We start from the raw sequence: 25,381 nt of genomic DNA, 5'->3' as shown, positions 1-25,381 counted from the left end.
TCTAGTTGATCATATTTGTTTTTCGTTTTCCACTGTATGCTTTTACAAATGAACAGTAGTTCATCATCTCGATAGTAATTTAAACTATCTGGACCAATTGTTCCAATTATTAATTCTTCGATATTCGCTTTTAATTTGGCCACATCTAGTTTTGGTGTGGTTACCCTGACTTCAGGACTCCCTATATCTGATATAGCACCCATTGGTGTTTTTGGAGATAAATCCTCATTAAAGGTTAAATCAGGCATTCTCGATTTAGAAGAGTTTATTTCAGATAAGTCTGAATAAAATTTTTCAGCAGCCTTTTGAATTTCTGTATTTAAAGGAATAGTTAAACCAGTTTTGTTTGTTTCCTTTTGATCAAATACGGGCTGAACAGGACCAATTGTTACTGGAACTGTCACAGCTTCCATGCCTTTTGTCATTCTTTTTATTAATTCTTCTTTAGATCTTAAATATTCATTATAATCAACATCTTCAACATTTCTTGCCTCTCTTGTATAATCTTTTGGAGGTTCTCTTGCTCTTGGAGCCATTGTAAAATGTCTACCTTCATTTCGAGCATTCTCGAATTCTGGTCTTCTAGGAGTTTCAATGATTTCACAATTATTTGGATAAAGTTTAGGAGCTTCATTAATTGGAGGTGCACTCGGTGAAGTTTCAGTAGAAACCACCGGAGTAGACCATGATCTAGGAGGTCTCAAAGGCTGATTCTTTCTAGCAGTTGTATATATTTCTTCCATAACTGCATCCTCAGATTCACTTTCCATAGATTTCCCTGTAGGAGTACCCATTACCATTTCATGAATTAAATACAATCCTTCACTCATGTTTCCCTGTCTCCACATTCGCAATCTATCTTCATGAGTTTCTCTTCTCCAAGGTGGATTTTTAGAAGGTCTTTTAATTCCACTAGCTTCTCTTTGTAACTGATACATCTCGTCTTCCCACTCAACTAAAGCTTCAAATTGAGTTGGTCTCGGTTTCGGAACAAGAGCATTCATTTTCTCTCGTAAATTTCTTAAGACTTTTACATTAAATGAACCATCATCAGGCCAAGTTAAAACACCGTCGTTTTTAGTATAGCGTTTCCAACTATCGAACCATAAGACAGTATGATATCCATATTCACCTTCCATATACGCTGCAGGTGTTTTATACTTATGAAGTAGTTTACCACCTCGCGTTTCGATTTTCTTGTCAGGTGAAAATAAATTCTTAAACTTCTGAAATAATGTTGGCTTTTTCTCAACATGTTTAAAATGATAACTCATTTTTAGGAGTTAAATCTAATTCACAAAATCGTTCGTAAAATATTTCCGGGATGTTCCGAAAAACAACCAATCCGTGCGCGAAACACACCAACAAGCTAATGACAGTTGAGCTACGTCACTTTTCTGCTTAACCAATAAATTTGGAGTTTTTCCGAAGGACCAATCAGCTCACAGGCCGTCAGAGACTCAAGAGCCAATCAGAATATAGCTTGTGACGTAGGTCACCCAATCCCAGCGCGGCTCTGTGACGTACACAGCAGCTGCGGTTTCTCGTTTCTCACTCCTGGCGCTTACCCCTCCTTCACAAAATCTTTTCACAGCGCCATTTTAAGAACACTTTTCATTGTAAATTAATTCTTAACAATGACTATAAAGACAACATCTGTTCGTTTCACTATTTAGGATAGTTTACATACATTCAAGTATCCACACTTCGGAATAGACGGCGCTATTCACACTAAGGATAATATTCAATTGTTAGTAGAGTAACCTTACCCCACCCTTCTAACACGTATAATTATGAACTCGCTTTGCTCTGAACCCACCGCGAAGTGAAAGTTCTAAGAGTTCCACTTGAACATAAAATACAATTCAAACTCGCACTTTCACACTGAAATTTCCCTAATTTTCAAACACACATGAAATCCGTACAGGACTCTCACCTGTTTATAGAAATCATGCACCGTTAGCAAAATAACGACGTTATCCGTACAGGGCTCTCACCTGTTTATAGATATGAAACATGTACCCGTACAGGACTCTAACCTGTTTATAGATAATCATGCACCGACGCTAATTTACCCTTCACTCAAGCTCGGATATAACTAATACTCTCATCACAGTGAGTTTTATGGAAGGCGCTTTGTCCCTATTCTCATGCTGCTTTAATTTCTTAGAAAACCCTCACTATACAAGATTCACACCTAGCCCTAAAACTGTGCTGCTCGGCGACAACACTATGGTACACGGCGATACCTCTTGTGATACTCGGCGATATCACTACAAACAGAACAGATGGCTTGCGTGACTAATTTCTCGCCACACAATCTATACCGGTATAGCTTACAGATAGCACGAAAAACGAACTCAACATGTGTTAAAACATCGATCCTATTTCCATACCATAATATTTTAGTAACCCTTAGCAACCACCATATTACCTTGGTTACTCTTAGAAACCATCAATTTCTGCTACCAGAGAATTGATCCAGCGGCCTATAGAAAATATATCATAAACAACGCTACCCAACTTCATAACCTATAAACAAAATTCTATACTAAATATGGACCCATTTATAAACCTGACATATTTTGGGCCTACTGAATCAGGTGGTCAGATTAAATCTATATACACTTTATCTACAAACTATATACATTTTTATACATCTGCGAAAAGAATATTGTCATTAGAATAAAACTTAACCATTTAAATGACCACCATTGGCGACGTGATCTAGCTAATAGTAACCTACACTCCTGAATAACCAAGACCAGCTTGTTTGTCAAAAGTAAGATTTATTTACTAAATTATGGTATATAAATTGATAGTTTTATAAATGAATTTTATTAGCATTGAAGCAAGCATGAATGTAAAGAAATGTGAGAAAATACAATTTAAGTAAGTGAATCAAATTTAAAGTAAATATATAAAGTTTAGCATTTCTAAAACCTAATTCCCTAACTGAGCTAAATAGATAGAAATTAAAGTAAAGTTCTTTGAGGATTCTTACGTGCTCCACGCAAAGTCCGACAGCACATCACCCTCATCGGAAAGTCAGAAAGCAGCAGCCAGCCCATCCCTAGGGGCATGACTTTTTATACCTTTCTACGCTAACTAAACTACGCAAAGGAAAGTTTTCAGAAATCTTCGACGTCCCATTGGCTGAGAGTGACAAGTGACATGTCACCCACTTTTCAAAACTTCCATTAAGTCACATTTCTTAGAGACCATTGTCCCTTCCGAGTGCAACCAGGAGCTTCCTTGTATTGCAACAATTGTATAAAGTCATTCTCGCAGCGTCCATTGACTTCCAATTGATTTCCGCGGATGCCAAGTTAAGGACTGACAAAATGTTCTTTTTCGACCTTGGCCATGTCCGACAGAATGACGATAGCACGTTAGTTTTTGCTTTGTGAACGCAGCTTTTGACGAATAATTCAGAATGGGCGTCTCGTGACTTTTGCAGAATTACAAGTCAGCTCTTTTCTGCGACTCAAGTGACTAGGCCCAAAAGCAGGCAACTTAAGCTTTCCAGTATAAAACAAACACAAGAAAAGTATTAATGTAAGAAATAATGTAGATTCTGTATCCACCCCAAGATTTACTAATTAATTAACCCACCCGATTAATCAAAATGTTATCTAGCCATTGCAAACAAATAAAGCAGCGTTTATATCTACCAGTCTCCGTTATTCCATGAGACTTATATGCACCTAGAATAGTAGAAATGACATCACACAGACAAGGAAAAGCAAAACAAGCACATGCTTCTTTTAAGTTTGCAGCAGTTAGTAATGACAAAAACGAAAACAATAAATTATTTTATTATTTTGCACGAACAAAAAGATGCAACAATTATGCACGTTTATGAGCACACATGTTAGTCCCCCCATGTGTAAAGTTTAATCTAAGTTGTATTAGCACGACATATCATAAATCATTAATATTATTATTCATGTTATGGAAATGTAACTTCACGAGATTAAACAAAATTTTGTTTTCTATCTCGCTCCATCAGGGGCGAAGCAGGTTCCCATCGCTGTCCCACTCAATTGCCTGAATAAATTATTCTGGAATAAAAAGATGTTATTTGTTAGGCAAAATTTCAAACATTCAATCAGAAATTGTCCATGTAGGGCAAATTTTGCTGGTCTCTTATCCAGAAAGTATTTAGCAGCCTCTATACCTTGGTCATGTTGGATACATGTATAGAGGCTGGTTATGTCTAGAGTGATTAGCAGATAGGATGGGTCCCACGTGATCTGGTCAATTTGATGTATGAAGTCTTTAGTGTCTTTCACGAAAGATGGTAAGTCAGTGACAAAGGTGGAGAGAAAAGAATCAATGTAGATAGATAAGTTCTCAGTCAGACTCCCCTTTGAGGAGACGATGGGTCGTCCTGGAGGGTTTTTGGAGTCTTTATGTACCTTCGGTAGTTGATAGGTCGGCAATACTGGTTCTGGACTGCGTAAAAATAAGAACTCGTCTGTATCTAACATAGATTTGTTGCGCCATTTCGTTAGTAGAGTATGGTAAGATCGGATACTTTCTTTGTATTGTTCCATAGTTGTTTTTTGGTAGTATCCGGGGTCCTCTAGTTGTTTCAAAGATTCCTTACAATACTGGTTGTAGGTTAATAAAACAACATTACCACCCTTATCTGAGGGTTTTACCACTATTCCTTTGATGTAATGGAGATTGGTCAAGATGTTAGATTGTGCCAGAGTTAAATTGTTCTTTTTACAGCTTCTTTTGCTACTGGACTGTCTGTGATGCATCAGATCTCGTGTTACAGAGTCCGCAAAGGTATCAATTGCATCGTATGGCATTTGCAGATTAAATTGTGATGGAGCTTTGAAATTTGTGATTGGGGATTGTTGTTCAATATTTCCCACTCCTGGCATATTGACATTTGCATCAATAACTTCATCACATTGTTCTGCTTGTAGTTCTTCCAGCACTCGTGCCGTGTTGAGATCTTTGATGGATAATGCATCAGTTGGATAGATTGTCGTTTTCTTTCTTGTTTTCTTCGAACCCTCAGTATGCGGCTTCAATTTATGGAATTTATGTAACTTCATCTTACGGGTCAGATTGAACAGGTCAATGCGAGTTTGGGTATATTCTAGTCTTTTATTGGGGCAAAAGCTTAGCCCCAATTTAAGAGTATCCTCCTCTGCTGGTGTTAAGGGATTATCAGTGAGGTTGACTATAGTGAGACCCGCACCTACCACTTCTTGCCTCTTTTCTTGCGGATCGATTGTCCTGTGCCTCTGCCCCTTCCTCTTCCTCTGCCAACCACCTCGTCTGGTTCTCCGTCTTTTTCGGGTGGTTTCAGCTTCCCTCCTCTCAGCCACGTACTGCGAATAAGGTCGAACTCCAAATGAAAAGGAGTTTTCTTTCCTTCTCTGGTCGTGGTTGGTCTTTCGTCTTCGGAAGGCTCTTCTTCTGTGGCAGAAGATTCAGAGGTAGGTGGTTCTTCGACTGGTCCAATGCTTTTGGTTTTATTAAGGGCTTTTCTTGGACCATCGAATTTTTTAGAGAATGTTAAAATTCTTCCCTGTGTATAGTCGCGCTCGTCCCTCTCAAACTTCTCTTGTTTGCGTTGACGTATCTTTAGTTCATATCTGACCAGGCGTTTCTTCATCTCGTCTCGTAATTGTGTCACTGTGGCTATATCCGTCTCCTTTGCAATTTCTGATTCCAGAGAGGCTATCTCTTCAATCGCTTTTGTTCTGTCACTCCATGCGAATTTAACTAGTAACTCTAGCATGGCTTTGCAGAATGCCGCTGTTAGCTCCGCCCACTGTTCCAAAAGCATAGGGTCAGGACTTTCGTAGGCAGGGACCGTATAAATACGGAGACCTCTAGGCACGCGATCGACATTCATGTAATTTTGTAAGGAGGTAGCCTCCCACCATTTCCGAATCTCCCTCTCACTCATTCGTTCTACTTTTTGGAAAAGATATATATATGCAACGTACCGAGTCCAATTCAACAGTCAGCGATTCCCGCCCAGCTGGAACAGAAACTTCGGACACGGACCTACAGGTAAGTGCAGTTTTATTTACATTGCAGAAACAGTTGAATAATGTTGCGGACCTGTGGAGCCTTGTCCCTGCATAATCTCACTCTCCACCAAACGGCCGTGTCAGCCCGAGGGGACCCGAGGGGGAGCTTTGGACCTTTGTGCAAGGAAGGGAGTCTGATTATCGGAACCTGCAATCTCCTCTGAAATCGACAGCATCCCTGTTGCCCCCCACACCACCGACCCAGGTGCATAACCATAATGCATCCTGGGAGTTGGAGTCCGGTTAATGGGTCCCAACGTCCAATAGGTGAGCCAACGACTTTAGGGGAGGAGTTCAGAGGCGCCAGGCAACATTTAAAAGCGGAGCAGGACTGATAAACTATTTCATGACTCGTGTGGGTGCAGGGCACTGAGGAAGGCTCTAATATTCCGAAATGCATTTGCCGCCACTCACCATTGCAGATTTGGAATAAAGCACCTGCAACTAACTCCCCTCTGGCCTCTGCTCTTTTCTTTGTGTGAAGAGGTTTTGTGGATATTTTCTGCGCAACGCCATGAGCGCAGTACGGATGGCCCTGACACATTAAGAGACCCGGACATCAAATTTGGCAACGAGCTGCTTGCAGCGGTCTTTGGCTTGAGGAATCAAGAGTTCCGGTGTCCGCCGACTGGCTGTGGGAGAGATATGCGGCGGGAGGTATTTTACCTCTTAATGGACGCTATGCAGTGCAGGGCTGTCCCTGCATAATCTCACTCTCCACCAAACGGCTGTGTCAGCCCGAAGGGACCCGAGGGGGAGCTTTGGACCTTTGTGCAAGGAAGGGAGTCTGATTATCGGAACCTGCAATCTCCTCTGAAATCAACAGCATCCCATGTTGCCCCCCACACCACCGATCCAGGTGCATAAACATAATGCATCCTGGGAGTTGGAGTCCGGTTAATGGGTCCCGACGTCCAACAGGTGAGCCAACAACTTTAGGGGAGGAGTTCAGAGGCACCAGGCAACATTTAAAAGCGGAGCAGGACTGATGAACTATTTCATGACTCGTGTGGGTGCAGGGCACTGAGGAAGGCTCTAATATGCCGAAATGCATTTGCCGCCACTCACCATTGCAGATTTGTAATAAAGCACCTCCAACGAACTCCCCTTTGGCCTCCGCTCTTTTCTTTGTGTGAAGAGGTTTTGTGTACATATATATATATATATCTATATATCTATATATATATATATTACCTACTGGCGGTCGCCAGTAGGTATATATAGTTAGGATTTTTTCTCTATGGGTTTTTTGAAAATTCTATGTCTAATAACTTTGGCGTTTGTGGACGGAATTGGCTGAAATTTTCAGGAAAATGGCACATTTTGTTTCTGAGCAGCCCTTGAAAATTTGGGGGGGGTTCGTCCAGTGGGGGCCGAGAAAAAAGGGGGGTCCCAAAACGTGTTTTTAACATTGAGTTTTCCATAGGGCGGTTGGCCTCACTTTTAGCCCGAACGGCTGAATGGATTTGCACGAAACTTGGCAAAATTGTAGGGACTGGTAGCCCGATGTGCCTTTTGTAGGTCTCAATATATGTGCTCCAGTGGATTTTGAGAAATTAACGTTTAAAAAAAGATATATATCTGTAAGCGCGGACCAGGCAGCGCACTGGTTCGCGGACTTTTCGCGCAACGGAGCTTTGTGAAGCGAAGCTGATTGGTTCTCCGGCGTCTGTCAACATTCCAAACAGTCCGTAGCGGCCGCCATCTTGTCTCTCGGTAGGATCGAGAGACAAGAGGAGGTCAAAACAAAGGGGGAAATAACTATAAGGGGGCATAGTAGATCCTCGCTGACCCCCTAGGTTTGATGTGGAGGTTTTAAAAGGGCCCCGCGGGGCAAAAAATAATAATAATAATAATAATCGAACGGCTGAATGGATTTGCACGAAACTTGGCAAAATTGTAGGGACTGGTAGCCCGATGTGCCTTTGCTAGGTCTCAATATATGTGCTTCAGTGGATTTTGAGAAATTAACGTTCAAAAAAAGATATATATCTGTAACAGCGCACCGCTTCGCGTACTTTTCGCGTTACGGAGCTTTGCGAAGCGAAGCTGATTGGCTCTCCGGTGTCTGTAAACATTCCAAACAGTACGTAGCGGCCGCCATCTTGTCTCTCGGTAGGATCGAGAGACAAGAGGAGGCCAAAGCGAAGGGGCAAATGACCATAAGGGGGCATAGTAGATCCTCGCTGACCCCCTAGGTTTGATGTGGAGGTTTTAAAAGGGCCCCGCGGGGCAAAAAAAAAAAATAATAATAATAATCGAACGGCTGAATGGATTTGCACGAAACTTGGTAAAATATTAGGGACTGGTAGGCCGATGTGCCTTTGCTATGTCTCAATATATGTGCTTCAGTGCATTTTGAGAAATTAACGTTCAAAAACAAGATATATATCTGTAACAGCGCTCCGCTTCGCGGAGATAAAATTATATCTGTATTACCTAGGTGTTGCTAACACCAGTTAGCGACGGCTAGTAGGAGATAGCGACCATCTTGGGTCCCACTTTGCATGTGAGTGATATTTATCACTAATGACATGCAAAGTGGGCATGCCAAGATGTTAGCGACTGGAAACAGTCGCTAACATCGCTATCTCCTATTATCAACTTTTGGAAATATTCGAGATAAGCGCGAATATCTCCAAAAAGTAACAGCTGCCCTGAGCAGTTCTTAGCCATGTTATCCAATGGGAGGTGGATAACATGGCTAAGAGCATTAGCTCGGTAATGCATGAATATCGCGGAGTTTTCAGCGATATTAATGCATTGCGCTCGTTTTTTATCGTATTTGCGATAAACCTTGATAATAGCAAGGTTTATCTGCGATAATTTCTGACGGTAAAAAAATCTTTGCAATGCATCGTTAGGGATAAATATCGCTTAACTTTGGTAATATGCCCCAACGTCTGTTAACGTTCGATTCGAAGGAAATCAGGAATTGTTGAAAAACATTGTGTGCGCCATCTTGTCTTTTTTCAAATGCCACACTTTTGTCGTGCACGGCAGCCATTTTAGATGCCTTGACCAGACCCACTCTGTGCACGCTGTCGATCCTTAGCATGGCTCCCCACCCTCGCAAGCATCTCACCCAGGCAGTGGTCACCCCCGCTCTCTGTCTTATGCATGGGTAATAAACCTCCCCCCATCTGCGCTGCTCTTCCCTGAGAATCACACCCTGTGCCCGCCCGACACCTCCCTTTCGCCCTATTCACTACCGCACCCTCTGACACTCCTTTTCCTCTGTGTCCGATTGTCCAGGCCGGTCCTAGGCTATCAGCTAGCCCTGCAGATGTAGTTTATGGCCACAGCTGTAAAGAATCACCCCTCTTCAAAGGAGTTATAGTAGATCAAGGCCCACACTCGATGAGATCCGTCACAGCAGAAGCGTTGCTATTATCTGAAAACCATCCTGTATTGTGATTGGGGAGGGGACCGAGCGTGAAGCGGAAGATTCCAGGGATGACTCTTTGTACATCAAAGTTTTTACAATTATGTGTCACATTAAAAATATATAGCACTCCGACAAAGTAGTAAGATTATAAAACTTTAATAATTTATAAATATATACAAGAAAACAAAAATAGTAATAACATATAAACATTTTTAGAGAAAAACAACGAAGTAGCGGTCGGCTGTGCGAATAGTCCCAACGCAGCACAACGTCCAGATTTCCGGCGTGGGGCGTCGCGGGGGGTGGGTCATCAGTAGCAAACTGTTGTGCGAATAGTTCCAAGGCAGCAGAACGCGCCGAAATCTAGATAACACGAAAGTGATGTCTAGTAAGTTGCCACCCAGCAAATAACGGCGTGGGGCGTCGCGGGGGGTGGGTCATCAGTAGCAAACTGTTGTGCGAATAGTTCCAAGGCAGCAGAACGATGGCACCAAGGTGATGTCCAGTAAGTTGCCGCACTGGTTTTGGTATCCTACAATGCTGCTCCGAATAACGGCGTGGAGCGCCCCGGGGGAGGCGGCGTGAACGGGCCTCTCCAGGTGGAGTCTCATCTGTTTTAGTGGGGCGCCCCTTTACCGTTTCAGTTGCCATTCCGTCCGCTTTTGGTCCACTGTGTCAAAATCCGCCATTCAGCTGAGTTGCGCCCACTCTTGCGGTGCAGCGATAGGCGGCTGCCACAGGACTCTCAAAATGGCGGCAGGCTCTTTCCTTTTTGGGCGTGGTCCACTGAAATGGCCCTGGGACACCTTGGAAATCGGACGCTTGTCTGCTAGGTCTTGGACCCCATTCTCGAAAGCGTCCCCTCCGCCTTGAGAATTCATCAAAAGTTTTGGGGGCCCCGACTCCTGCAGGCTTCTGGTGGGGAGCGGCTGCCATGATTGCTCGCGGAATGACCACGACGGAGCTACGAGATGGTGGTGCTCTCATGGTGACGCCAGTTTAGTCTGAAACATCCAGAAACAAGGTGGGGCTTTCATCGTTTGGGGGAAAAAAAAAGTTTTCATCCAATGAAAAGTGTTGTTTTTAGGTCATATGATCAAGCCTTCCATCATTAGGAAACCAAAAGTAAAATGAACCAATGAAAAGTTTTATAAACAAGTCACATGACCTGTTATGCGGCATAGGGTATAAAATGCGGAGAAAATACGTTGGCACGTGAGGCGGCGTCAGTAGCGGACCGATGTGCGAATAGGCCGAAGGCAATACAACGCGCCAAGATCCGGATGGCACCGAGGTGGTGTCATAGTTGAGAGTTCTGAGCAGCGGTTGTAACACTGTCTGAAGCTTATTTGCAGCTGCTGCAGCTTCACTACGCGCCAAGATCCGGATGGCACCGAGGTGGTGTGTAGCAAGTTGCCGCACTGGTGTGGCCATCCTACAATGCTGAAAGTCGGCGTGGGGCGCCCCGTTGGCCTGTGAGTTTGTGTCAGTAGCGGACCGATGTGCGAATAGGCCGAAGGCAGCACAACGCGCCAAGATCCGGATGGCACCGAGGTGGTGTCTAGTAAGTTGTCGCACTTCTGTGGCCATCCTACAATGTTGAAAGTCGGCGTGGGGCGCCCCGTTGGCCTGTGAGATGGTGTCAGTAGCGGACTGATGTGTGAATGGGGCCAAAGGCAGCGCAACAATATTTTCTACTATATTTCCGGAGTAGAAGACACCACAAGGCGCTGAGATGCCAACATCCGGATGGCACCGAGGTGGTGTGTAGCAAGTTGCCGCACTGGTGTGGCCATCCTACAATGCTGATAGTCGGCGTGGGGCGCCCCGTTGGCCTGTGAGATGGCGTCAGTAGCGGACCGATGTGCGAATAGGCCGAAGGCAGCACAACAATATTTTCTGACTGACACCACAAGGCGCTGAGATGCCAAGATCCGGATGGCACCGAGGTGATGTCTAAGTTGCGGACTGATGTGCGAATGGGGCCAAAGGCAGCGTAACAATATTTTTTGTATGGAAGATACCACTAGGCGTTGAGATGCCAAGATTCGGATGGCACTGAGGTGATGTCTAGCAAGTTGGTGTGGTCATCCTACAATGCTGAAACTCGGCGTGGGTCGCCCCATTAGCCTGTGAGATGGCGTCAGTAGCGGACCGATGTGCGAATAGGCCGAAGGCAGCACAACGCGCCAAGATCCGGATGTCACCGTGGTGGTTTCATAGTTGAGAGGCAATTCATCTGCAGTGGGGCGCCGAGATCCGGATGGCACCGAGGTGATGTCTAGCAAGTTGCTGTACTGGTGTGGTTATTCTACAATGCTGAAAGTCGGCGTGGGGCGCCCCATTAGCCTGTGAGATGGCGTCAGTAGCGGACTGATGTGCGAATGGGGCCAAAGGCAGCGCAACAATATTTTCTGACGAGAAGACACCAAAAGGTGCTGACATTCCAAGATCCGGATGGCACCGAGGTGGTGTCTAAGTTGCGGACTGATGTGCGAATGGGGCCAAAGGCAGCGTAACAATATTTTTTGTATGGAAGATACCACTAGGTGTTGAGATGCCAAGATTCGGATGGCACTGAGGTGATGTCTAGCAAGTTGCTGTACTGGTGTGGTCATCCTACAATGCTGAAACTCGGCGTGGGTCGCCCCATTAGCCTGTGAGATGGCGTCAGTAGCGGACCGATGTGCGAATAGGCCGAAGGCAGCACAACGCGCCAAGATCCGGATGTCACCGTGGTGGTTTCATAGTTGAGAGGCACTTCATCTGCAGTGGGGCGCCGAGATCCGGATGGCACCGAGGTGATGTCTAGCAAGTTGCTGTACTGGTGTGGTCATCCTACAATGCTGAAACTCGGCGTGGGTCGCCCCATTAGCCTGTGAGATGGCGTCAGTAGCGGACCGATGTGCGAATAGGCCGAAGGCAGCACAACGCGCCAAGATCCGGATGTCACCGTGGTGGTTTTATAGTTGAGAGGCACTTCATCTGCAGTGGGGCGCCGAGATCCGGATGGCACCGAGGTGATGTCTAGCAAGTTGCTGTACTTGTGTGGTCATACTACAATGCTGAAACTCGGCGTGGGTCGCCCCATTAGCCTGTGAGATGGCTGTTCTTTGGATTTGGGCCTGGTCCACCAAAATGGCCCTGGGACACCTTAGAACTCGGACGCTCGATTTTTTTTTCCTTTCCTGTACATGCAAAAAAAGGTAAATGCCCGGTACGTTACACGCTTCATCTGCCACGATGAACTCTCCAGAGGAACCGAAAAAAAATATAGTTGTGGTAACTATACCATGCATCGTCATATGGAGAGGTGGCACCAATTAATTATAGTGCTGCATAAAAGAGAGATTTGGAGGAGAACCCCTGACCTGCTAGTACATTCATCAAAGAAGTGGCACTGAGAGCTTCAGAGGCAAGGGAAACGGTCCCAAATATTTAGAAGAACTTTGGAAAGATTAAAATGACATGTTTAGATTGTGGCAAATTAATTTCATGTGGACAGATGAGTGTTACTCTAATAAATACAGCATATGAAGATCATCATAGTCGATGGTTGGTAGAGACATTTTGACTATATCCTGGACCTGCCCGTCCTCGCCCAAAATGGCGCCAGAATAAATGGGACTCGTAACTCCTTGTTGTGTACTGGTTGCAGAACCTTGAAATCACGAGATACGTATGCAGTTTTGAAGCACATGGCGGGCGGGGACGAGAATTGATTGAATATTTCGACATCCCTATTGATATTAAGTTCTGATGTGTTATTGATTACTGTACTGTTGAAAGTTCGAATTAACGTCACCCATGGTACTTGCCCGCAAATGTATATCTAGATAATTTTATTGTAACTGGCCCTGTCGTATTTTAATTATAAAATGTACGTCCACCGATTCCGTAACTGTTAGACACCTTAGTTCTTGCAACCTAATGGCCCGCCCGTTACGTTCCTCTACAGTGTAAATGTCTATTCATCATATACGATTACAGTTTGCTCTGTGGCAGGCCCACGTGGTTATAGGCTCGTATTTGTATAATGAAATTTTCTCAATAAAGGTTTTTAAAAGAAAACATGGTAGTAGTATATACATTGGTAAAGTTTTTAATAATAGTGACTGTTTTAGAATCATTAAAAGGCAAGTGAAATAAAGCAGACCAATTACATGAAGGGTAAAAGGTATAATACGAAGGAACGCAGTAAAGATAAATGGTCAAGGGCTGTTGTGTTTTCTATTCCTGCAACATAAAGTGATCGATAAGAATCTCATATTCAGGCGTATCGGCGACTAAGACAGCAGGTCGACCCTCTTTTGCTCAACGGCTCCGTCATGGGACGAAGAAACGCTCTTTTTCTCGAAAAAAGAATATATTTTACTTGCAGGACAGTTGTAAAATTTCCGGGAAAGTACATTAGCCTGGAACATTATAACATATATTTAAGAAAAAATAATGTTCGGAAGTAATGAAAAGCGTAATTTTTAGGTCATATGACCAAGCCTTTCATCATTACAATAAGAAAAGTAAAATGAACCAATGAAAAGTTTTATTAACAAGTCACATGACTTGTTATGCTTACGTTACGCGCTGCGCGCCCCGGATGACTTCCGGATGCGCTAACGCGGCGCGTCATATGACGCATTACGCGACAACGCAGGTACAGAATATAGTCAAAATGTCTCCACCAACCAGCGGTCGGAACACAACCCCTTTCAGCAGGCTAAATAGTTCTGTTAAATGACAACAGAAGGGACAGGCAACAAGAACCATCAGTAAAGGAGGGGAGAGCTAGTTCTTCTCTACCGGGTTACATTGGGGCGCTACCGGAACTGATCGAATTGGTAGTCTACAGTGTTTCTGGATGTTTCAGACTAAAGCTGGGGTTAGCATGAGAGCAGCACCATTTCGTAGCTCCGTCGTGGTCATTCCGCAACCAATCATGGCAGCCGTTCTTTATCGTTATTTTGGGCGGGGTGGGTGGCGGAGCCGAGTTGTTTTGCAGCCATCATTGTGTTTAGTTCAGTTCATCTCACTAGTTTTGTATTTGTCATGAGGGGTTGTTCCTAATGTTTCTATTTTAGCGAGGTCAAAAAGAGATCCCATTAGTGGCCTACTGATTTTGCTCGATTCCTTTTCTTTTTTTTTTACACGATTTTTCGTTATCTGCAAAGACTGAACAGAGTATTGCGACTCTGTGTTTGTTTGTAAATAGAGAATGAACCAAAGAGAACTAATTCTAAAACAGTAAATACTTGGATAACAATCAATCAAATGGAGAGAGAAGCAGGCACGACGGATTACAATGGGGGCAAAGACCTGCGTTAACTACCTTTCACTATCTGCAAAGAGAGAGTACTCCTAATAGACATGAGGGGGGGGGGCACCATTCAAAGCAGATCAGTGTGCATAAACACGAAAATGTTTTCACTTACCACGTACTTGACATTCGACAGCTTATGATATTTGCTATTAAAAAACCATTGAAATTCACTGAAAAAACCATAGGTTATAGACCATATATAGTTAGGAATTAGCATTTACAAAACCTTGAAAATTCACTGAAAAAACCATAGGTTATAGACCATATATAGTTAGGAATTAGCATTTAAAAAACCTTATTTTACTCACACAAAACCATTGAAATTCCATATATAGTTAGTTGCACTAACTATATATCGCGCACCTGCAATCCACTGCTGATCATGTCACATATTACATCATTCATGACATGGTCAGTGACATCACTGATGACATCACTGATGACATCTCAAATGACATCACTGATGACATCACTGATGACAACATCCAGTGACTGTATGTTTCTGTAAAGTTAAAATATATCTTACATATTGAAGAATGAGTGGATGTATAAGTGTCTGGATGAAGGATTTAGTAGGTGCGTGACTGACTGTATGAGTGAGTGATTAAATGTGTCTCACTGAATGCATGGGTTAGTGACTAAACTGTCTTAATTTGTGCATCATTATGTCTGTTGTTCTGTAAACTGCTGCATGTGTTGATCATTAGCTATACGAGAGGCTATATGTGTTATTAATTGCTTGCCCAAGTATTTCTATGGGAGATTGAGTTTGTGTGGGGGTGGCTGGAAGGTGTGTGACTCTATGCATAGATGTGTGAACAGTTTATTCACTAGGTGTATGAGTTCAAGAGTGCATGTGGAAACAGCTACATGGGCAGTTGACTGTGTGCATGAGTGTATTGATGAGTGAATGGATATCTCAATGCTACATGTCATAGTAAGTACATATGTAAAACACAGTACATGTGAGAGTTGGCATATATAAATAACTGTGCATGAGAGCCACCGAATGAGTGAGTGGTTGTATCGATCATTGTGAACTTGTATCAGGGATTGTATAAGAGAGTAAATATGTGTTAGTATATGTTTCAATAAGTAAGGTGTGTTTAACTGTATAGTTGAAGAAATGGAGATGAGATTGTTTCTTTGCATGACTGACTGGGTGTGTGAGTAACTCCATGGATGAGTGGAAGTGTGTGAGTGTCTGTATACACTGAGTGTATCTAAGGTTATATTAGAGTCTGAAGAGGTTTATCGTATTAGCACAAGAATGATGTCAAATGAGATGTCATCAGTGATGTCATCAGTGATGTCATTTGAGATGTCATCAGTGATGTCATCAGTGATGTCACTGACCATGTCATGAATGATGTAATATGTGACATGATCAGCAGTGGATTGCAGGTGCGCGATATATAGTTAGTGCAACTAACTATATATGGAATTTCAATGGTTTTGTGTGAGTAAAATAAGGTTTTTTAAATGCTAATTCCTAACTATATATGGTCTATAACCTATGGTTTTTTCAGTGAATTTTCAAGGTTTTGTAAATGCTAATTCCTAACTATATATGGTCTATAACCTATGGTTTTTTCAGTGAATATATATATATATATATATATATATATATATATATATATATATATATATATATACATATATATATATTACCTACTGGCGGTCGCCAGTAGGTATATATAGTTAGGATTTTTTCTCTATGGGATTTTTGAAAATTCTATGTCTAATAACTTTGGCGTTTGTGGACGGAATTGGCTGAAATTTTCAGGAAAATGGAACATTTTGTTTCTGAGCAGCCCCTGAAAATTTGGGGGGGGTTCGTTAAGGGGGGGCCGAGAAAAAAGGGGGGTCCCAAAACGCGTTTTTCCCATGTTAATTTCCATAGGGCGGTTGGCCTCACTTTTAGCCCGAACGGCTGAATGGATTTGCACGAAACTTGGCAAAATTGTAGGGACCGGTAGCCCGATGTGCCTTTGCTAGGTCTCAATATATGTGCTCCAGTGGATTTTGAGAAATTAACGTTCAAAAAAAGATATATATCTGTGACAGCGTCCCGGGTAGCGCTCCGTTTCGCGTACTTTTCGCGTTACGGAGCTTTGCGAAGCGAAGCTGATTGGCTCTCCGGTGTCTGTAAACATTCCAAACAGTCCGTAGCGGCCGCCATCTTGTCTCTCGGTAGGATCGAGAGACAAGAGGAGGCCAAAGCGAAGGGGCAAATGACCATAAGGGGGCATAGTAGATCCTCCCTGACCCCCTAGGTTTGATGTGGAGGCTTTAAAAGGGATCCGTGGGGCAAAAAAGAAAAAAATCGTTTTTTTTCGTGGGGTGCGCCCGGTACGCGTAACGGAAAGCGGACTGGGGAGCGTACTACAAGGAAACAAGAATGATTGACTTTTAACTTATTGTATGTTTATAGACTTTTTTTTTTTTTTTCTGCTGAGTGACGTCTCGGCCTATCTCCACGGGATGCAGTCCCTACCATCTCGGCGTTTAAGCCCAGGGGGACCGGTAGTGTGGGAGAGATAACGTCTGTTAACGTTCGATTCGAAGGAAATCAGGGAGTGTTGATAAACATTGTCTGCGCCATCTTGCCTTTTTTCAAATGCCACACTTTTGTCGTGCACGGCAGCCATTTTAGATGCCTTGACCAGACCCACTCTCTGCACGCTGTCGATCCTTAGCATGGCTCCCCACCCTCGCAAGCATCTTCCCCAGGCACTGGTCACCCCCGCTCTCTATCTTATGCATGGGCAATAAACCTCCCCCCATCTGCGCTGCTCTTCCCTGAGAATCACACCCTGTGCCCGCCCGACACCTCCCTTACGCCCTATTCACTACCGCACCCTCTGACACTCCTCTTCCTCTGTGTCCGATTGTCCAGGCCGGTCCCAGGCTATCACCTAGCCCTGCAGATGTAGTTTATGGCCCCAGCTGTAAAGAATCACCCCTCTTCAAAGGAGTTACAGTAGATCAAGGCCCCCACCCGATGAGATCCGTCACACCACACGTGTTCCTACTATCTGAAAACCATCCTGTATTGTGATTGGGGAGGGGGCCGAGCCTGAAGCGGAAGATTCCAGGGATGCCTCTTTGTACATCAACGTTTTTACAATTATGTGTCACATTAAAAATATATAGCACTCCAACAAAGTAGTAGGATTATAAAACTTTAATAACTTATAAATATATACAACGCAACAAAAACAGTAAATACATTTAAACATTTTTTTGAAAAAAGAAGCAACAATGGTCAGTAGCTGTGTTTTGTGCGAATAGTCCCAAGGCAGCACAACGTGCTGAGTTCTGGACGGCACCCAGGTGATGTTACCTGGGTGCCGCACTGGTTTTTGGTATCCTACAATGCAGCTCCGAAAATACGGCGTGGGGCGTCCCGGGGGGTGCGGGGGGAGGCCTCGTCAGTAGCGGTCTGTTGTGCGAATAGTCCCAAGGCAGCAGAACGCGCTGAGATGTGGATGGCACCCAGGTGATGTCCAGTAAGTTGCAGCACTGGTTTTGGTATCCTACAATGCTGCTCCGAATAACGGCGTGGGGTGCCCCGGGGGGGGGGGGGGGTGAGGCGTCGTGAACGGGCCTCCCCAGGTGGAGGCTCGTCTGCTGTAGTGGGGCGCCCCTTTACCGTTTCAGTTGCCATTCCGCCCGCTTTTGGTACACTGTGCCAAAATCCGCCATTCAGCTGAGTTGCGCCCACTCTTGCGGTGCAGCGATAGGCGGCTGCCACAGGACTCTCAAAATGGCGGCAGGCTCTTTCCTTTTTGGGGCCTGGTCCACTGAAATGGCCCTGGGACACCTTGGAACTCGGACGCTTTTCTGCTAGGTCTTGGGCCCCATTCTCGAAAGCGTCCCCTCAGCCTTGAAGATTCTACAAAAGTCTTGGGGGCCCCCGACTCCTGCAGGCTTCCGGTGGGGAGCGGCTGCCATGATTGCTCGCGGAATGACCACGACAGAGCCACGAGATGGTGGTGCTTTCATGCTGACGCCAGCTTCAGTCTGAAACATCCAGAAACAAGGTGGGGCTTTCATCGTTTGGGAAAAAAAAATGTTTTAATCCAATGAAAAGTGTTATTTTTAGGTCATGTGATCAAGCCTTCCATCATTAGGAAACCAAAAGTAAAATGAACCATGAAAAGTTTTATAAACAAGTCACATGACCTGTTATGCGGCATAGGGCTATAAAAAGCGTAGAAAATCCGTTGGCACGTGAGGCGGCGTCAGTAGCGGACCGATGTGCGAATAGGCCGAAGGCAGCACAACGCGCCAAGATCCGGATGGCACCGAGGTGGTGTCCAGCAAGTTGCCGCACTGGTGTGGCCATCCTACAATGCTGCGCCGAAAGTCGGCGTGGGGCGCCCCGTTGGCCTGTGAGTTTGCGTCAGTCAGTGGGGGCTGTTTGAGGATCTGACTGCATTGGAAAGCAATGTGATGCTGTGAGTCGCCCCCAAGATGGATGTTCCTCGGCTGCAGTGGGGCGCCCCTTGGTGTTTCACTCGCTATGCAGCTGAGTTGCGTGCGCACTTGCGGCGAATAGGCCGAAGGCAGCACAACGCACCGAGATCTGGATGGCACCGAGGTGGTGTCCAGCAAGTTGCCGCACTGGTGTGGCCATCCTACAATGCTGCGCCGAAAGTCGGCGTGGGGTGCCCCGTTGGCCTGTGAGGTGGCGTCAGTAGCGGACCGATGTGCGAATAGGCCGAAGGCAGCACAAGGCGCCAAGATCCGAATGGCACCGAGGTGGTGTCATAGTTGAGAGTTCTGAGCAGCGCTTGTAACACTGTCTGAAGCTTATTTGCACCTGCTGCAGCTTCACTATTGCCCTGGTGTGGCCTAAGATCGCCCATGACATAGGCGGCCGCCTCCCGGGGTCCGGCGGAACTTTTGTCCTTTTCCTTTGTGCATCTTGTCCCACAATCCGTTTGACCTGAAGACACGACCAGGTCCCTGAATGTGTGCAGGGGGACGCTATTGATTGAATCAAAATGGCGGCTTCACACAAAGCTGACTCAAGCGTTGCTGCTGATGCTATACAGACAAAAACTGGTTTTCAGTTTGTACATTCTTCAGGATTTTTCCATCCAAGGCTGGTTGAGAGTTTGTAGAACAATGGCTTCAGATTTTCAACATACTACTCTTCAACATTCTTCCTAAATGTAACAATGTGAGACTCACTAGGAGAACGGTGTAGTGAGGGCCACAAACGGCTGTTTATCTTTCCTTTCAAAATGCTGCCAACAATATTTTTGGAATGGAAGATACCACAAGGCGCTGAGATTCGGTTGGCACCGAGGTGGTGTCCAGCAAGTTGCCGCACTGGTGTGGCCATCCTACAATGCTGCGCCGAAAGTCGGCGTGGGGTGCCCGAAGGGGGGTGGGGGGGAGGCGGCGCAAACGAGCCTCTCCCGCTTCTCCATGTGGAGGCACTTCATCTGCAGTGGGGCGCCGAGATCCGGATGGCACCGAGGTGGTGTCTAGCAAGTTGCCGCACTGGTGTGGCCATCCTACAATGCTGCGCCGAAAGACGGCGTGGGGTGCCCGAAGGGGGGGGGGGAGGCGGCGCAAACGAGCCTCTCCCGCCTCTCCAGGTTGAGGCACTTCATCTGCAGTGGAGCGCCGTCTAGCTGAGTTTCGCCCGCTCTTGCTGCTACAGCGACAGGTGGCTGCAACAGGACTCTCAAAATGGCGGCCTGTTCTTTGGATTTGGGCCTGGTCCACTAAAATGGCCCTGGGACACCTTAGAACTCGGACGCTCGAATTTTTTTTCCTTTCCTCTACATGCAAAAAAGGTAAATGCCCGGTACGTTACCTGCCTCATCTGCCACGATGTACTCTCCAGAGGAACCGAAAAAAATATAGTTATGGTAATTATACCATGCATCGTCATATGGAGAGGTGGCACCGATTAATTATAGTGCTGCACAAAAGAGAGATTTGGAGGACAACCCCCGACCTGCCATTACATTCACCAAAGAAGTGGCACTGACAGCATCAGAGGCAAGGGAAACGGTCCCAAATATTCAGAAGAACTTTGGAAAGATTAAAATGACATGTTTAGATTGTGGCAAATTAATTTCATGTGGACAGATGAGTGTTACTCTAATAAATACAGCATATGAACATCATCATAGTCGATGGTTGGTGGAGACATTTTGACTATATCCTGGACCTGCCCGTCCTCGCCCAAAATGGCGCCGGAATAAATGGGACTCGTAACTCCTTGTTGTGTACTGGTTGCACAACCTTGATATCACGAGATACGTATGCAGTTTTGAAGCACATGGCGGGCGGGGACGAGGATTGATTGAATATTTCGACATCCCTATTGATATTAAGTTCTGATGTGTTATTGATTACTGTACTATTGAAAGTTCGAATTAACGTCACCCATGGTACTTGCCCGCAAATGTATATCTAGATAATTTTATTGTAACTGGCCCTGTCGTATTTTAATTATAAAATGTACGTCCACCGATTCCGCAACTGTTAGACACCTTAGTTCTTGCAACCTAATGTCCCGCCCGTTACGTTCCTCTACAGTGTAAATGTCTCCTCATCATATACGATTACAGTTTGCTCCGTGGCCGGCCCACGTGGTTATAGGCCCGTATTTGTATACTGACATTTTCACAATAAAGGTTTTTAAAAGAAAACATGGTAGTAGTATTTACATTGGTAAAGTTTTTAATAATAGTCACTGTTTTCGAATCAGTAAAAGGCAAGTGAAATAAAGCAGTCCAATTACATGAAGGGTAAAAGGTATAATACGCAGGAACGCAGTAAAGATAAATGGTCAAGGGCTGTTGTGTTTTCTACTCCTGCAACATAAAGTGATCGATAAGAATCTGATATTCAGGCGTATCGGCGACTAAGACAGCAGGCCGAGCCTCTTTTGCTCAACGGCTCCGTCATGGGACGAAGAAACGCCCTTTTTCTCGAAAAAGGAATATATTTTACTTGCAGGACAGTTGTAAATTTTCCGGGAAAGTACATTAGCCTGGAACATTATAACATATATGTTTAAGAAAAAATAATGTTCGAAAGTAATAAAAAGCGTAATTTTTAGGTCATATGACTAAGCCTTTCATCATTAGAATAAGAAAAGTAAAATGAACCAATGAAAAGTTTTATTAACAAGTCACATGACCTGTTATGCTTACCTTACGCGCTGCGCGCCGCGCCCCGGATCGCTTCCGGGAAGCTGCGCTTCGCGCACCGGAGCACTTCCGGATGCGCTAACGCGTCGCGTCATATGACGCATTACGCGACAACGCAGGTCCAGAATATAGTCAAAATGTCTCCACCAACCAGCGGTCGGAACACAACCCCTTTCAGCAGGCTAAATAGTTCTGTTAAATGACAACAGAAGGGACAGGCAACAAGAACCATCAGTCAAAGAGGGGAGGGCAAGTTCTTCTCTACCGGGTCACGCTGGGGCGCTACCGGAACTGATCGAATTGGTAATCTACAGTGTTTCTGGATGTTTCAGACTGAAGCTGGCGTCAGCATGAGAGCACCACCATCTCGTAGCTCTGTCGTGGCCATTCCACGAGCAATCATGGCAGCCGCTCCCCACCAGAAGCCTGCGGGAGTCGGGGGCCCCCAAGACTTTTGTAGAATCTTCAAGGCTGAGGGGACGTTTTCGAGAATGGAGCCCAAGCCCTAGCAGACAAGCGTCCGAGTTCCAAGGTGTCGCAGGGCCATTTTAGTGGACCACGCCCAAATCTGAAGAGCCGGCCGCCATTTTGAGAGTCCTGTGGCAGCCGCCTATCGCTGCACCGCAAGAGCAACTCAACTACATGGTGAGCGAGACGCTGTAGTCGCAAGAGCGGGCGGTAAACAGCTGAATGGCGGAAGAGGCACAGTGTAGCAAAAGCGGGCGGAATGGCAAGTGAAACGGTAAAGGGGCGCCCCACTACAGCGTGTCTTTAGGTCAAACGGATTGTGGGACAAGGTCAAGAATGGAAGAGTCACCAAAAGGCAAAAAGTTCCGCTTGACCCCGGGAGCCGGCCACCTATGTCGGGGGCGATCTCAGGCCACACCAGGGCAACACGACTTGGGGAGGGGGCCGGAGCCAAGCGCCCCCTCCGAGTCCGCGCCATCACACCGTCCCTCGGGGGCCTCCGTCAAGCGGTTCAGGGAGGCACCGCATCACATTGTTTTCAAATGCAGTCACGTCCTCAAACAGCCCCCACTTACATTGAGAATAGTGAAGCTGTAGCAGGTGCAAATAAGCTTCAGACAGTCTAACAAGCACTCCTCAAAACTTTGAACTATCAGAGTGCATGAGTTTCATGCTCGATCGATTGAGCTAGCCGGATCGGGCAACACAAAGTATAAAATAGTTATGTAAATAGTTATTTAATAAAATGTTTTACCCTGTTACTTTGCTGGTGTGTTGTATATATTTGTAATATTTGCATAGAGTTTATCGTTATTTTGGGCGGGGTGGGTGGCGGAGCCGAGCTGTCTTGCAGCCATCATGGTGTGGAGCTCAGTTCATCTCACTAGTTTCGTATTTCTCATGAGGGGTTGTTCCTAATGTTTCTATTTTAGCGAGGTCAAAAAGAGATCCCATTAGTGGCCTACTGATTTTGCTCGATTCCTTTTGTTTTTTTACACGATTTTTCACTATCTGCAAAGACTAAACAGAGTATTGCGACTCTGTGCTTGTTTGTAAATAGAGAATGAACCAAAGAGAACCAATTCTAAAACAGTAAATGCTTGGATAACAATCAATCAAATGGAGAGAGAAGCAGGCACGACGGATTACAACGGGGGCAAAGGCCTGCGTTAACTACCCTTCACTATCTGCAAAGAGAGAGTACTCCTAATAGAAATGAGGGGGGGGCAGCATTCAAAGCAGATCAGTGTGCATAAACACGAAAATGTTTTTACTTACCACGTACTTGACATTCGACAGCTTATGATATTTGCTATTAAAAAACCATTGAAATTCACTGAAAAAACCATAGGTTATAGACCATATATAGTTAGGAATTAGCATTTACAAAACCTTGAAAATTCACTGAAAAAACCATAGGTTATAGACCATATATAGTTAGGAATTAGCATTTAAAAAACCTTATTTTACTCACACAAAACCATTGAAATTCCATATATAGTTAGTTGCACTAACTATATAACACATGGTAATCCCAATTTGAGAAGCACACGAGGAGAGGCAGAGGTTACCAGCCTCAATCATAAGTACGGGCAGAGTTCGTGTAGCAGGTAAAATAACAGCAGTCTTTCGCGATGCCTGACGCGTTTCACAATTAAGCTTTCTCAAAGGCTCTTTAGCGGAAGATTAGTGTGCTGCGGTGTGCCTACTCCCTCATATATTGGCCAACAATGACACGCCCCCGAATGGGGCAGCTGCATTCAAAGTGCCGCAAGCATTATGGGGGACGTAGTGCAATTTATTTTCACCTTCAAATATAAACGCACAATTTGCTGCTCACGATAAAGTCCATATTGAACCCCCGCACAGGAACCTGTCCTTAATCTTGCGCCGCTCCTCCGTTTACAGGTCTGTGAATCAGACCCAGGGCCCCCGTTGATCTGGGGGCGTGTCATTGTTGGCCAATATATGAGGGAGTAGGCACACGGCAGCACACTAATCTTCCGCTAAAGAGCCTTTGAGAAAGCTTAATTGTGAAACGCGTCAGGCATCGCGAAAGACTGCTGTTATTTTACCTGCTACACAAACTCTGCCCTTACTTATGATTGAGGCTGGTAACCTCTGCCTCTCCTCGTGTGCTTCTCAAATTGGGATTACCATGTGTTTGCATCTAAAGGACGGCGGTCCAGCTGTCGAGACGGCACCACCCCAGTTCAACGGGGGCCCTGGGTCTGATTCACAGACCTGTAAAGGGAGGAGCGGCGCAAGATTAAGGACAGGTTCCTGTGCGGGGGTTCAATATGGACTTTATCGTGAGCAGCAAATTGTACGTTTATATTTGAAGGTGAAAATAAATTGCACTACGTCCCCCATAATGCCTGCGGCACTTTGAATGCAGCTGCTCCATTCGGGGGCGTGTCATTGTTGGCCAATATATGAGGGAGTAGGCACACCGCATCACACTAATCTTCCGCTAAAGAGCCTTTGAGAAAGCTTAATTGTGAAACGCGTCAGGCATCGCGAAAGACTGCTGTTATTTTACCTGCTACACGAACTCTGCCCGTACTTATGATTGAGGCTGGTAACCTCTGCCTCTCCTCGTGTGCTTCTCAAATTGGGATTACCATGTGTTTGCATCTAAAGGACGGCGGTCCAGCTGTCGAGACGGCACCACCCCAGATCAACGGGGGCCCTGGGTCTGATTCACAGACCTGTAAACGGAGGAGCGGCGCAAGATTAAGGACAGGTTCCTGTGCGGGGGTTCAATATGGACTTTATCGTGAGCAGCAAATTGTGCGTTTATATTTGAAGGTGAAAATAAATTGCACTACGTCCCCCATAATCCCTGCGGCACTTTGAATGCAGCGGCCCCATTCGGGGGCGTGTCATTGTTGGCCAATATATGAGGGAGTAGGCACACCGCAGCACACTAATCTTCCGCTAAAGAGCCTTTGAGAAA

At 45.2% G+C, this 25,381-nt stretch overlaps 1 protein-coding gene across 1 annotated transcript in view; it reads left to right on the top strand.

Annotated features, from left to right (window-relative positions):
• THBS2 (thrombospondin 2) overlaps positions 1–25,381 on the top strand; it is a 647,479-nt gene that overhangs the window by 387,576 nt on the left and 234,522 nt on the right. The gene's annotated exons all lie outside the window — the stretch shown is intronic.

This window comes from Lissotriton helveticus, chromosome 6 (assembly GCF_964261635.1).
Source record: "Lissotriton helveticus chromosome 6, aLisHel1.1, whole genome shotgun sequence".
In the NCBI taxonomy this organism is placed as follows: domain Eukaryota; kingdom Metazoa; phylum Chordata; class Amphibia; order Caudata; family Salamandridae; genus Lissotriton; species Lissotriton helveticus.
Note: the sequence above shows the minus strand (reverse complement) of the source record. Positions and strands in the feature narration are given on the sequence as shown.